The sequence below is a fragment of the Callorhinus ursinus genome, unplaced genomic scaffold (assembly GCF_003265705.2).
Source record: "Callorhinus ursinus isolate GAN/ISIS: 27379988/994484 unplaced genomic scaffold, GSC_fseal_2.0 scaffold17, whole genome shotgun sequence".
Taxonomy (NCBI): Eukaryota; Metazoa; Chordata; class Mammalia; order Carnivora; family Otariidae; genus Callorhinus; species Callorhinus ursinus.
Window position 1 is genome coordinate 13,196,893 of NW_027397079.1, and position 13,253 is coordinate 13,210,145.

Below are 13,253 nucleotides of genomic sequence, written 5' to 3' on the forward strand. Positions count from 1 at the left end.
CTTTCTCTCTCTCTCTCTCTCTCTCTCTCTCTCTCTCTCTATATATATATATATATATATATATACTCTCTATATATATATGTGTGTGTGTGTGTGTATGAGATCTATGTCTAGGCAGAATACTAGATATGGTTCTTGTCTCCACAAAGTTTAAAATTTAGTGGGACATGCTGTCAAGGAATTAGTGAAAGAAGAGCTAAATGAAATGAGAAAAATTCATAACCCGACTGGCTGGCCTGAAGTTCATGGCTTTTCTCTTATATGTGGCCTGGAATCATACTACATCCCCACCTCTCATAGATGGTGATTGTATACATTCTTCCGTCTCTTCCTGCCTCCCCCCTTCTCTCCTTCAGCTAATGACCTTGCTTTCTTGTTTCACGTTTTGTCTCTCATGCTGCTCCAACTATGTAGAAACTTGAAACAGTCTAGTGATTGTGTATCTGGGAGAGGAATAGGAGGAAGAGGTGACTACTACAGCCAAGTGGAAAAACAGTCAGAAGCCAGTCAACAAGAGGAGAAGCTTTAAATTGGATAGATATTGGGATTTACATAATTATCAGAGTAGAGTGAAATCAAAATCACACCGACCTGGAATTTTATTATCTAAGGGTCACCTGAAAAGCCCTGGGTATCTGCCTGGTATGTCAGTCATGTAGGGGGAAAGAAAAATGGAATTAGTTTCATAGGGTGGAAGAATAAACTTGCTTCCTACTTGTAACTTAGTTGAGCTTCCTCTCTACTTTGGTTATCTTGGCATGAACAATTGCATGCATAATGATACTTTGATGAGGAGGAGAGTGATCACATGTTGTAGTGATTTATGATGAGAGTACAAATTGAGAAGATCCAAGAGAATCTAGTTCATCTCTGAACCTAAGAAATGTTTTGCCCAGAATTTTATAATATTGTATGCATATAAATATATATAATGTATAATATATAATAATGTATAATATAATACAATATTACATACATATATAGTATGACTATCACTTCAAACCAGACATTCTGCCCAGTTCCAATGCCTACTTTCATTTCTCTCAGTGAATATGTTAAATCCCCTATTAAACTAAACTTCTGAGTTGTTTTTGAAAAAGTGTGTCAATGAGAGGAAAAAGCTTGAGGCACAATAATGGATCTCAGACTTTTAGAGTTGAATATGTTTCTACTGAAGTTAACAACCTGTTGAATAGTTACTTTGAAGTATTCTCCTGTATGGAACCAAGTTGTGTTAAAAAAAAAAAAAAAAAAAAAGACCTGCACGTTTAATCTAGCTCTAATGGCTTTATGCCTTTGTATTTTTATCTAATATAAAATCTGTTTATTTTGAATCAGTACTGCATTTGTTGTTTACCTTAGCCAGATTAAATGTCACCACTTAAAATTGCTAAGACAGAATTTAGTAATATTTTTATCACTTTCCATGGTAGAAGATTTTTTTAAAAGTATGAGGCTCTCAGAGCATGTTAGCTTTTATTAGCCATAACAGCAATAAGCACTAACACTCAATGCGTAATTCCTATGTGGCAGACAGACCAAGTACTTTAAATGCATTGCCACATTTAATTCTCATAACTGTGGGGGTAGGTACTATTATTTTCCTCACTTTACAGATGAGAAAATTATGATTTGTAGAAGTTCAGAAACCAGTCCAAGGTCACATAGCTATTTACTGCTTGAGCTGGGATACTAATTGAGTTCTCTCTCATTCTAGAATATATTATCTTACCCACTACAAATTAGTTGCTTCTCATTCTAAGTGGGCAGAAAAGTACTCTTCTTAAGATTCTGTTTCAACTGTAATAATTCCTATGCTTGGTTTATTTAAGGTATAATCAGTACACAGAAATTTGAAGTCAAATTTGAATAACTCAACAGGAAACCATATTTAATTAATAGAACAAATGAAATTATCCAATGTAAGCAATTTATTTACAATTTCATATAGAAAGTGACCTCTAGTTTTAAACTGGGCTTTTTCTTATGTATAATCAGATTACCAACTTTGTAACAAGCATCCTTCATATTTCAAATGGCTAAACATAACAAAGACTAGTTCAAGTTCTGGTTAAAATCTGATGCAAATTGGTCCATTTTCTGTTCTATGTATTTTTGCCGCTACCATCTCCTAAGTCCTTGGAATTCTTCCCCTGTATCCTGTGCATTTGGTCAGACATTGGATGAAAAGAAGGAATGGGCAAGACTGGGCTAGAGAGATCAGGAATTGACATATGTAACTTCTGCCTGATGCTGTTGATCAAAAGTCAGTTATATGACCACACCCAACTGCAAAAGAGAATGGGTAATGTGGTTTGGCAGTGAGTCTGGAAGCAAGCCCGGGGATACTGGTTAATAACTAAGTGGCTGGTATCTGCCATGCCTTTATAGACTTTAAGGTATACTGACTGAGATACAGAAAGTATGCAGGTCAAAAAATATCTTCAGATTCCATGTGTTTACTGTTTACTCTTACCTTAGATGATTTGTCCTTAACATGTTTTCTCTCAGCTGTGAGTCTGTAGACATTGCATTGCCAGTAGCTGGGCTGATAATAATCAAAGACTATTTTATAGATTGATTTTGTATTTTCTCCCTTAAAATTACAGAACTTTCCATGTCATTTGTCCTTACATGTATCCTCAATCCCTGTCAGAATTTTGTTTCTGTTTTTGTTGTTGTTGTTGTGAGAGCCTGATGTATGGAGTTGAAGTTCAGTAACGTACCTGATGACTTACTAATTGGGTGTTCGGTGGTTCAAATTTGTGATTTTGTTTCCAAATTGAATAATGTTTAGCATATCAATTTTACAACATACCCTTATGAAGATTTGACAGTAATTAATCAGCTTTAATTAACATTAATATACATAAACATACGTTGTTCTAACAGCAAGTTAAGAAACCAGATGTTAAGAATTAAGCTTTTTTTATTGTTTCAAGACTTAGATTATTTTTTATTGTATACAGCAGATACTTTTCCGTCACCACTCATTTTTAATATACATTCATAAAAGACATTACTTATCATATGAAGGTAGCCAGTGTGAATACATCTACCATTTTCTTTATTTCTTCACCCTCCCTCAATATCTTTACTTTATTCTCATGGATTATTTATTCTGCAGTTTTGATATGTTTTTGATAAAATTAATCTGTTATTCTTTTCTCAATGGGTCATTACCATGAGACTTCATAACATTTTTCATTTGCTCTTCTTTGAAATTTTGCATTGTCTTCGTTTATTAAGTTGAGACTTTATAACTTTGAACATCTCAAGTACATAGTATACCAAATTTAGTATAATGAGAAGATGTAACCCTTTTTACCCTATGAATGCTCTCCAAAACTCTTTGATTTCACATAATATTACCTCTTTCCTCCACAGCCTCGATGTAAAAAATTCTCGTTACCAGGCGCCTGGGTGGTTCAGATGGTTAAGCGTCTGCCTTCGGCTCAGGTCATGATCTCAGGGTCCTGGGATCGGGTCCCGCACTGGGCTCCGTGCTCCTTGGGAGCCTGCTTCTGCCTCTGCCTCTTTCTCTCTCTCTCTCATGAATAAATAAATAAAATCTTTTTTTAAAATTTCTCGTTACTAATGATGGTTTAGTCATAGATGTATCTCTGAAAATTTGACTCTTGTGTTAAAAATTCTACTTTCTGGACTCTTTATCCATTAACCCTCTTAGTAGAAGTTTAAAATATATGTGGCCAAAAGAATAATATTGGAAAAAGTAGTGTCATGTCCTGCACAGAACCTAATGGGCACAGGAGATCATTTGCTTAATGGAGTAAATAAGAATGAGGAAGTGTTACTCTGTGCATATTTTACTGTCTCCATGGTATATTCAAGAAACAAAGTCAATGGGCCACAATGTCAGTATTTAGAAGATGGTGGCTTGACCTTTGATTAGTCACCCAAGGCCAGTTTCTTCTTTATGGCTGTATTATGTAGGCCATCAGGTTGAGAGTAATGGACCTCTTTTCAGCTTTTACGTATCAGATGACGCTAAATGTTAGAGAAATGACATACTGAAAATATATTAGAATTTTTTGAGTATGCTAAAATGCTTGAATGTGATGGGGAAAACATACACCCCTCTAAATATTTAAATTAAAATTAGAATTTGGAAACTAAACTTAAAACAAAGATTCTTACAGGCTTTGTAGAAGTAAGGACATTGTACACAAGTGGGGAATTTTGAGTCTACTGAAGCTTAAGTGCTGGTTTGTTTATTCCTCCAGTGATTGCTAAAGCTACCACCGCTGCTAAAGCTACCACCGCTGTTCTTTACATGACAGGCTGTGAATTTGCTCTGTCTAATGGTTTCCAAAGCAGTTTGGAGATGTGACCCTCCAGAGATTTTGAGGGGATTTGATTTTTGATGCCTAAGTACTGTTGAGAAAGTTCAGGTATTGAGAGAGTGTATAAGAAAATCTATAGGGGAGATCAATTTCATAAGTACTTTGTAAAAGCATCAGACAGAGTCTCACTTGACACAGAATATAGAAGTTCTGTGCCAAAAATTTGTCAACACACTTGATCTTGCAGACAAAAATATAGATTTGAATTTACAGAGGATGATGTCCTGTCAAAGCACTGATCACTCCACAATTGAGTTCAACAATAAATTCCAAGAGGCTTGTATAACCCACCACTGATATGATTCGTGAACATGAATAAACAGTTTGTCCACAGCTCTGCTAAGATATGAATTTGGATCACGACATGGGTAATAAATTAGTATATGAACTATTCAGTACAGGATTATAAACTATTAGCCAAGCACTTATGAATACTCTCTTTTGTAAACCCTTCTGTAATCCAAGCAGACAGGTCTCTGTCAGTCTAAATGGATGCATTTAGGGTATAAGAAGGATCCCTCTAGATCGTTAGTGGTGGCAGCAAATGCCTATGTTGTGAGGATGTAACATTTATCAATAACCAGTGTTCTTCAAAGAATATGCAAACACCTGGCAATTTTCCAAATGCATAGGCGAGCAGATTTATATAGCCAATTGCAATGTGGTATGGGTCAGGCAGAAGACATTTGGGTTAATCAGATTTTATGGTTAGTAGATACCTTGCATGCATGGGTGATTTTAAAGGAATCAAAGTACACTAAATCCAATTTATGCAAAAAAACATTCTAACCATTGCTTAGTAGTTGATCATTTCAAAAGCATTTTGGGAACTTACAAAGCCTCAGGGATGTAACTATGAATATTGATGATTATTTTACTATAAATATATTGAAGTGCTGATTACTGGAGCTTTCTGGTAGATGGCACACTGGACCATCCAACCCTTGTTTACCTTCTGTCATTGATATTTCAGAGGGTGGAAGTGAAGATTTTACCAAGAGTTTGATTAATTTTTCAAATTAAAGAAATAATCACAAGTCCAGTGAGTATAGATAAGCAAAGTGCTTGCTAGAGAGTAGCTTGAGTAATTTTTCACAAATGACGAAGGGAAGAACATAATTTCTTCTGACTCTTTCTGGTAATATACTAAATATGCATTGATTTAATCCTGAGACAAGGAAAAAATGTTCTTTTCTTAAATAGCCCAGTAAAGAAAGCATGCATATAGAGACCCGAAATGGCAAATTGATCCAGCGTGTGTCCTCTGACCTATTTCAAATCATGGCTTGTATTTTTCTCTGAGATTTTACACAGGTATCAGCAGAGTAGTGATTAAGAGTGTTTCTAGAGTCGGAAAACCTAGGTTCAAATCCCAATTTTACCAACTATTATTTTTGTAACTCTGGGCAATATAATTAATCCTCTTCCAGTCTCTGTTTCTTCATTCAAAAAGTTGTAATAACATCCTTTATTTTTGTGGAGATGAATTGAGTTAGTACCACGTAAAACAGTGCCTGGCATATACTAAGTGTTCTACAAATGTTATTACTACCATATTTATAGCTATCATGGTTCTGATTCTTCAGTGGCAATCCCATGCCCATGCCATTCTGTTTCATGCCTCTGTGCATTTGTTCTTTATGTTTCCCCCCTCCCCCGAGATCCTTATCAATAGCCTACCAGCCAACCTGCTATTACATCTCAAGATGCAGCGCTATCAAGTGTTGGTTGAGCTGTTTCTAACTCTACCACGTGTTATTTCCTGTCTCCTTTGTGCCTGTATTCTACCTCATCTAATTTTCTATTATTTTGAAAGCGATTTTGTATTTGAAATATTTCTTTATATACCCATCTCTCCCACTGGACAGTGAGCTTCTGGTAGACAGTGAGCCTAGTGTCACATAGAGGAGGCATTTAATATCCAAATGCTTCTGAAGGAAGGAATGGACAAATGGTATGCCCTCTAATTTCATTAACTTCAAGCTTTTGAATCCTAAGACATACGGTTCAGATATATAATTTGTAAATGTTGTGGCCCTCATTTTTAAGGATGACAGTGACATCTTTTTCTTTTGTAATGGGTATTGGATTATCATTTGCTTTTTAAAATTTATGTTTAATGTTCCATATGCAGATAAGGGATAGTTAAACACTATAGTATACACGGTGACAGTAGACTGCTTCATCCTGTAGGTACCAGCCTCCAGTCCCCCTTCCCAGAGACATGCTTGCCATGTTCAAGCATGTGTGTATGGCTGTGTGTCTTCCACACATACCTTTTTCTACAAATATATTCTGTTGTACCATTTTTTGGTGTCTAACAGAGGTAGACTGGAATTTTACCGTATCAACAGTACAACAGATTTGCCTAGATTGTTAACAGCTGTGTAATATTCTATCGTATGAGGATTCATTCCACAGAGTAAAGGTTCTCTGATATAGGAGCCCCTGGGGAAGGCAGTGCCTTTTCTAGCCTGACTGCTTTGCCTGGGGGCATCCATATAGATATTAGTTCATTTTCTACTCACAGTACCAGGCACAGGAAAGCAAGCGCCACACCCCAAACCCCACCTACTCGAAGTCTTAGTGGGAAAAGTAATGAGAGGGGGGAGGAAGGCTTTGACTCCCCGTAAATTAATAATTTTATCCCTCAATAATAAAAAAATTCAAATAATTTTTATGTGATTTGTAAATGTGTAGTTCAAAGAGAATTTTGCCCCATGTTGTGTGAAGCAAAAACTTTCTTGAGTGTGACGTTAAACTTGAAATCAGGGTGGCTCTGGCATCCTATTGGGTGAGCAGATAGATTTTTCTTTTCTGATTATGAAATTGGAACATGAAAATCAAAAGCAAAAAATGATAAAAAATAATAATGTCAGAGCAGGGTAACTGAAACGTAACCTTTCATAGTTTTTATACATTATTATTTAATAAGTTGCTGCTTCACTTAGTAGAATATCCTAAACACTCTCTATGACATTCTATTGTTTTAGCAACATGAATGTTACACTCTAGATATGTGCTGTGATTTACTTACGCATTTTACACATAACCAACTTAAAAACTACCATTGTACTTTTTATTTCCAAGTTTTGGGCTATTATTAATAATACTGATATGAATATGTATCTTTTATTATTCTCAGATAAATTCTTTAAGATTATACTCTAAGAATAGAATTTCTGGTTTAAAGAATATGAACGACGCCAAAAAGCTTTCTCATAGGTAAAACCAAATAACCACCTAGGGAGATGGTAACAATTGAGCCTTCCACTCAGTGCTAGTGTTGAAGGATATCTTGTTTTCTTTTTTAAGTTTACCTACTTGAAATGTGGTTCTAACTTTTATGATGTGGATCACTTTTCTATTTTGCTGCCATACGGAATGTACGTGGTATTTTGTTGTTGTTGATCAAGAATACTTTATATTTTATATACACTAACATTTATCTATAATGCATTGAAAATATTACCCCAGTTTTATGCTACTTAGTTTCTTTGTTTTGATATACAAAATACTTAAATTTCTTTGTAATCAAATATGGAAACCTTGTATGTTATATGTTTTTCTTTGTTTTTATGTTTTTATAAGGTCTTCCTATTCATGGGTTTTTGGCTTTAATGTACATATAGTTCAGATAAACAATAACTTTTAACTTCATTTTGCACATTTATCTTCTTTTAACCCACTGTATTAACAAGGGACTGGGATGCACTGGTATATAACAATGAGCTTCCAAAATACAAGAGAAATTCATTCTTTCTCACATAATACTCTGGATATAGACCAGTAGTCTAAAACAGGGAAGCAATTCAGTATGTGCAGTGTTCCAGGACCTATGTATTTTCCATCATGTTCCTACTCCATTTCAACTTTATTCATTCTTTCATTCATTCATTCATTCATCTATATATTTATTTGTTCTGTTGTTATGTATTTTATTATTATTATTTGCCCTTACTGACAGACAAACTGTCTTACCAGTAAAACAGCTACTTTCCAATTTTTAGGAAAGAGAAAGAAAAACAAGACAACAAGTACCTTCGATGAAAACACAGACGCACACACACACACACACACACACGGAAGTTGCACATAGTGGTGTCGCTCACATTATGTGGTCTGGGACTTATTTCCATGACCACAGCTAGCTGCAGTGGATCCTGGGTATATTACTTTGCTAGAGCTGCTGCCATAACGAAGTACCACGAACTGGGCGGCGTAAACAACAGAAATTTACTGCCTCACAGGTTAGGAGACCAGAAGTCTGAGATCACGGTGTTAGCAGGGTTGGTTGCTTCTGAGAGCGGTGAGGAAGACTGTGTTCCAAGGCTGTCTTCTAGCTCCCGAGGGTACTGGCAATCTTGGGCATTCTTCGGCTTTAGAAGCATCAACCTGACCTCTCCCTTTCTCTTTGCAAGTGTTCTACCTGGCTGCATCTCTCTGTACCCCCATTTTTCTCTTTTTATAAGGGCACCGGATATATTGGATGAGAGCCCACCCTAATGACCTTATCTTATCTGATTTTCTCTTTAGTTATCTATTTCCAAATAAGGTCGCATCTGAAGTCCTGGGGTTAGGACTTCAATATATGAATTTGAGGGGTTCACAATTCAACCTTTAACTTTGAAAATCTAGTCTTTACCTTGGTAAAGGGGAAAGTTAGGGGAATTTAGAACTGGAAGCTAGTAATCATTGGAACCACATAATTTTTGCCCATTATAACTTTACAACGTAGAAAAACTATTTTAAGTAGTTCAGAGTAGACTGAATCTTTCGTTGTAATATTAATAACACACACATTCGGGGTTTGAAAACTCACAGTTCATTTACAAAGGAGACACTATGTTTTTTCTATTTAAAGGATGAGGAGAGTGAGGCAAAGAGAGTTTGAGTGACTTGCCTAAAATCACAGAGTTTTTAAACAAGTAGCAGAGCATGGGTTGAAATCCAGGGGCATGTGATTTCAGGACCCAAGATCTTAAACACTGTATGATATATGTCATGTCTAGTGGGCTCAAGTATAAAATGAGAGCAACGATATGTATTTAAATTTTTCCATTAAACAAGGTAGATATAAATGACCACCCAGTGTTTTGCATGAATAGGATCCTCAAAAAAAAAAAAAAAAATCATTGTTCTCCACTCTGTCCTTCTCAATGGTCAGATCAATTCTCTGGTATGAAAGTATAGAATGTTAATGAAAGAGTTCATAGGTAAACCCAGTCAATCACTATTTCTGACCTCCCATAATTTGCAAAACATTTTTGTATCCTTAATGAAGGCATCGATTTACATAAGCCAGAGCCTCCTGCTGTGCGAGTCATCAGCATTAGGCAGGTTCACCTTTAAAGTATTAATGAATCTCCACTTTTTCCTCTTTCATATCTCTGTGGGCAGCTTTGTGGCTTTTTGATCAAACTATTCTCTCAGTGAAGGAACTATCAGTGGAATTCATCAATATATGTCTTGTCCAGTGCTACATCCTTTTATGCAAGGACCGCCAAATCCTCAGGGATTACCACGATTGTATATATCATGGTAATATTTCAGCTTATTTATTTGTGCATGTGTCACTTTATAACAAGAGAATTAACATATACCATTTATACTATAGCACTTCTTCAAAAGGGGGATTTTTGTTATTAGTCAAATGATTCCCTAACTGGCGTCCAGTTTTTTCTCCCTAAAATGGCCCTGTGATCTTCACTGGAGGGCAACCGGCAGGTAGGAGAGTATGCACAACTAGGATGCACACTCTGTCCCCATTAGTCTGGGACACTGTGCATAACAACTTCAATCTACTATTGAGCAAAGTTACATGTACATATTCATAAACTCAGGCATCATAAAGAGAAACATGTTTAGAGAATAAATTTTACTGGTTACTCTGTATCAGGTATTACACTAAGCCTTAGTGATACACTGATGAGCCTGAGAATCCTGGCCAACTAAAAGCAAACTGTGTAGTGTGGGCAACAGATATATAAGGTGATAAGCACAATATGATCAATATAATGATAGAAGGAAACACAGGATATTATAGGGACATGGAGAATGGCACATAACAAACTCGTAGGGTGGAGAGTTATTAGACTGACCTCCTATAGAAAGAAATGGCTGAACTAAATCTTAAAGCATCTGCTTGCTATGTATACACTTTATACAACATTTTATTTTAAATATTATCATTTTATACTAAATATTTAATATTGTCATATTTCTTAGTCTACTTTTACATTGTTAGGGACAATTTCATACTAAGGATTATACTGAGAAGTAGATTTCGGTTAGTTTACTTCCTTAGACACAAAAGTCCATAATTTTAACTTGTACTGAAAAAGGGAACATTATACATTTTTTAGGAAAGATAATTATTGAAACCATTAAAAACCACCAAGACAGCCAGATAAGACATCCCTGTCCTATCCCCGCTTCAACAATAACAACAACATGATTTTCATCCACGGACAGAAGTTCCGGCACACTGCTTGAGAAAAGAAAAAATGTTCATTTGGACTCACTGGAGAGGGTAGAAGGAACAGTTTCACTTTATCCCCATCACTCCTCCCCCAAGTCAGCATAGCTCAGTGCCAAGAGGGCCCTTCTCGACCCATGATTTCTCCTGCAGGGGAAAGTGAGAGCTCTTGAGTAAGTGCTCAGCTTCCCCAGCTGGGGGCTGGGGGCAGGGAGGGGCACTGCCAAAGAGGCCCATTTCTTTCTAGCCCATCTAGAGGGCTGAGTCATGAGCTGCATGACTCAGGGGATGGACAGGGTCTGGAGGGTGAGGGTAAGAGGCTGGAAGAGGGGCAGGTACGGCTGTGAATGTATCAAAGGGGTGTGGATCCCGCTCACTTTGTCATGGACTCCACGGGAAGTCCGCCCATGAGCCAGTGGAACACGTGGCGCACAGAGCCCCCCCAACTGGCCCACTGGCACCCCCAATGCAAGTGAGCACAAGGCAGTCCTTTCACAATATATAAGGCATCAAATCATAAAATGATACAACTTGAACTTGCTCAATTTTATATGTCAATTATATCTCAGTAAGCCTGGGAGACAGCGCTCAAGGAGTTCTCAAATTCTATGGCAAAATGTAGCACATAGTAGGAGGCCACAAAATGCTGGTTGAATCAGTTCATTTAAAATGAGACAAAAATCTATCATAAGCACACTGTTTTAAATCAAAGAGACAGAAATGGAAATTACATGTTATGACTGGCAGGACAGCATTGCCAAACTTTTCTATAGAACACTAGTTCTCTCAAAGATGTTTATTGATGTTTGGCAAAAAAAAAAAAATATATATATATATATATGATTTGGAGAAGATTAGTTGAAATAAAAGTGGAAATGTTTTGTTTTTGCAAGATATTTTGTTAATTTATTTGTTTATTTATTTATTTATTTATTCCCATTCTCATTTCTTTTATTTTACCCTAAGAAAACACAGAGCTTCAAACTGTTTAGCGTTAAAAGACTTGTTTTTTTTTAATGTTCAGTGATTCATTATGCTTTTTGATTTTTTTAAATTTTATTTTATTATGTTATGTATTTATTTTTAAAGATTTTATTTATTTGACAGAGAGAGACGCAGCGAGAGAGGAAACACAAGCAGGGGGAGTGGGAGAGGGAGAAGCAGGCTTCCTGCTGAGCAGGGAGCCCGATGTGGGGCTCGATCCCAGGATCCCAGGACTTGAGCCGAAGGCAGACTCTTAACGACTGAGCCACCTAGGCGCCCCTGCAAGATATTTTAGAACTTTAATATTTTATAGTATTTCCCTGAAATTAATAATCAAAGAAATGGCAGCTTTCTCTAGAACAGCTGTGGGTATGCCACAGAACTAATGTTTCACAAAAACACTGGGAAAGAATAACTTGAAGAATGCAAGAGAAATTTTGGAAAAGTAGAGTACACAAATGCCAATGACCTCAAACTCTTCTAGACACACATTTGAAAAAAATGTACTCTTTTTTTAAAAAACTAAATTGAATCTCTATCCTAGACTTTTATTCCACTATAAGAGATTTTTATTTGGTCAAGTCCAGGAAGACTCAGTTTCAGGTTGTAATACCGTCAGTTTGAGATCTTCCTCTTCCCCAGCCTTCCTAGGGTGGCGTCAAAGTGCTGATGAGCTTATGGAGGATCTTAGCGTTGAATCTGACATCTGGTTCTCATATGCTAACTGTCCACACAGAAGCCAGCTGCGGTTTACACAGTTCCGTCTGGTTCTCAGTTGTTGTTGTTCATCTCTGAAACGTCTGTCTTTACATCTGGTTTCCCAACCACATGCCTGTATCACACCCATTACAACATTACCTCCTCTTGACGGAAAGCCCCCTTCATACTAGCCAGCTCTCTCTGGGCCTTTCTAAAATCATGGGAAAATTAGACTGCTGCAGCATACCATTCTGTGTCCTTGGGAAATTTGGTGAGGCTGTGTGAGACCACGTCTGGCCTAACACTTCTCCCATATTAACTACAGTAAAGAACCACCTGTGAAGATGCTGTCTCCCAGGGTTCCAAAATAGGAAGGCTCCATCTCAGCACCCCCATATTTATCTGGGCATAAGCCATTCTGTCCTTTCAAAGGAAGCCTGGGTGTTCGGAGTGGGGATGTGAAGGGTTGTTGCAGATGATCCCACTTCAGACACCATACTCTGATCAAGAAGAGTGGCCTACATAGCCATTGATTTTCAACTGAAATATTGTCAGGCACTATGGGCAGGGTAAAGTGTTTCTAATAGGGCATTTTTACGCCATCAGCTTAAAAATGTGTGGTAAAAATCAGTGTACTGTAAGCTTTGTACCCTCCATACTTTATAAAGATTTAATGTATAGTTTGTAAAACAATTTCTCAAAAATATGCTGGCATTTATTCTGTTAGA

General features: G+C 36.7%; 1 protein-coding gene across 1 annotated transcript in view; it reads left to right on the forward strand.

Annotated features, from left to right (window-relative positions):
• TENM3 (teneurin transmembrane protein 3) overlaps positions 1–13,253 on the forward strand; it is a 1,496,942-nt gene that overhangs the window by 345,861 nt on the left and 1,137,828 nt on the right. The gene's annotated exons all lie outside the window — the stretch shown is intronic.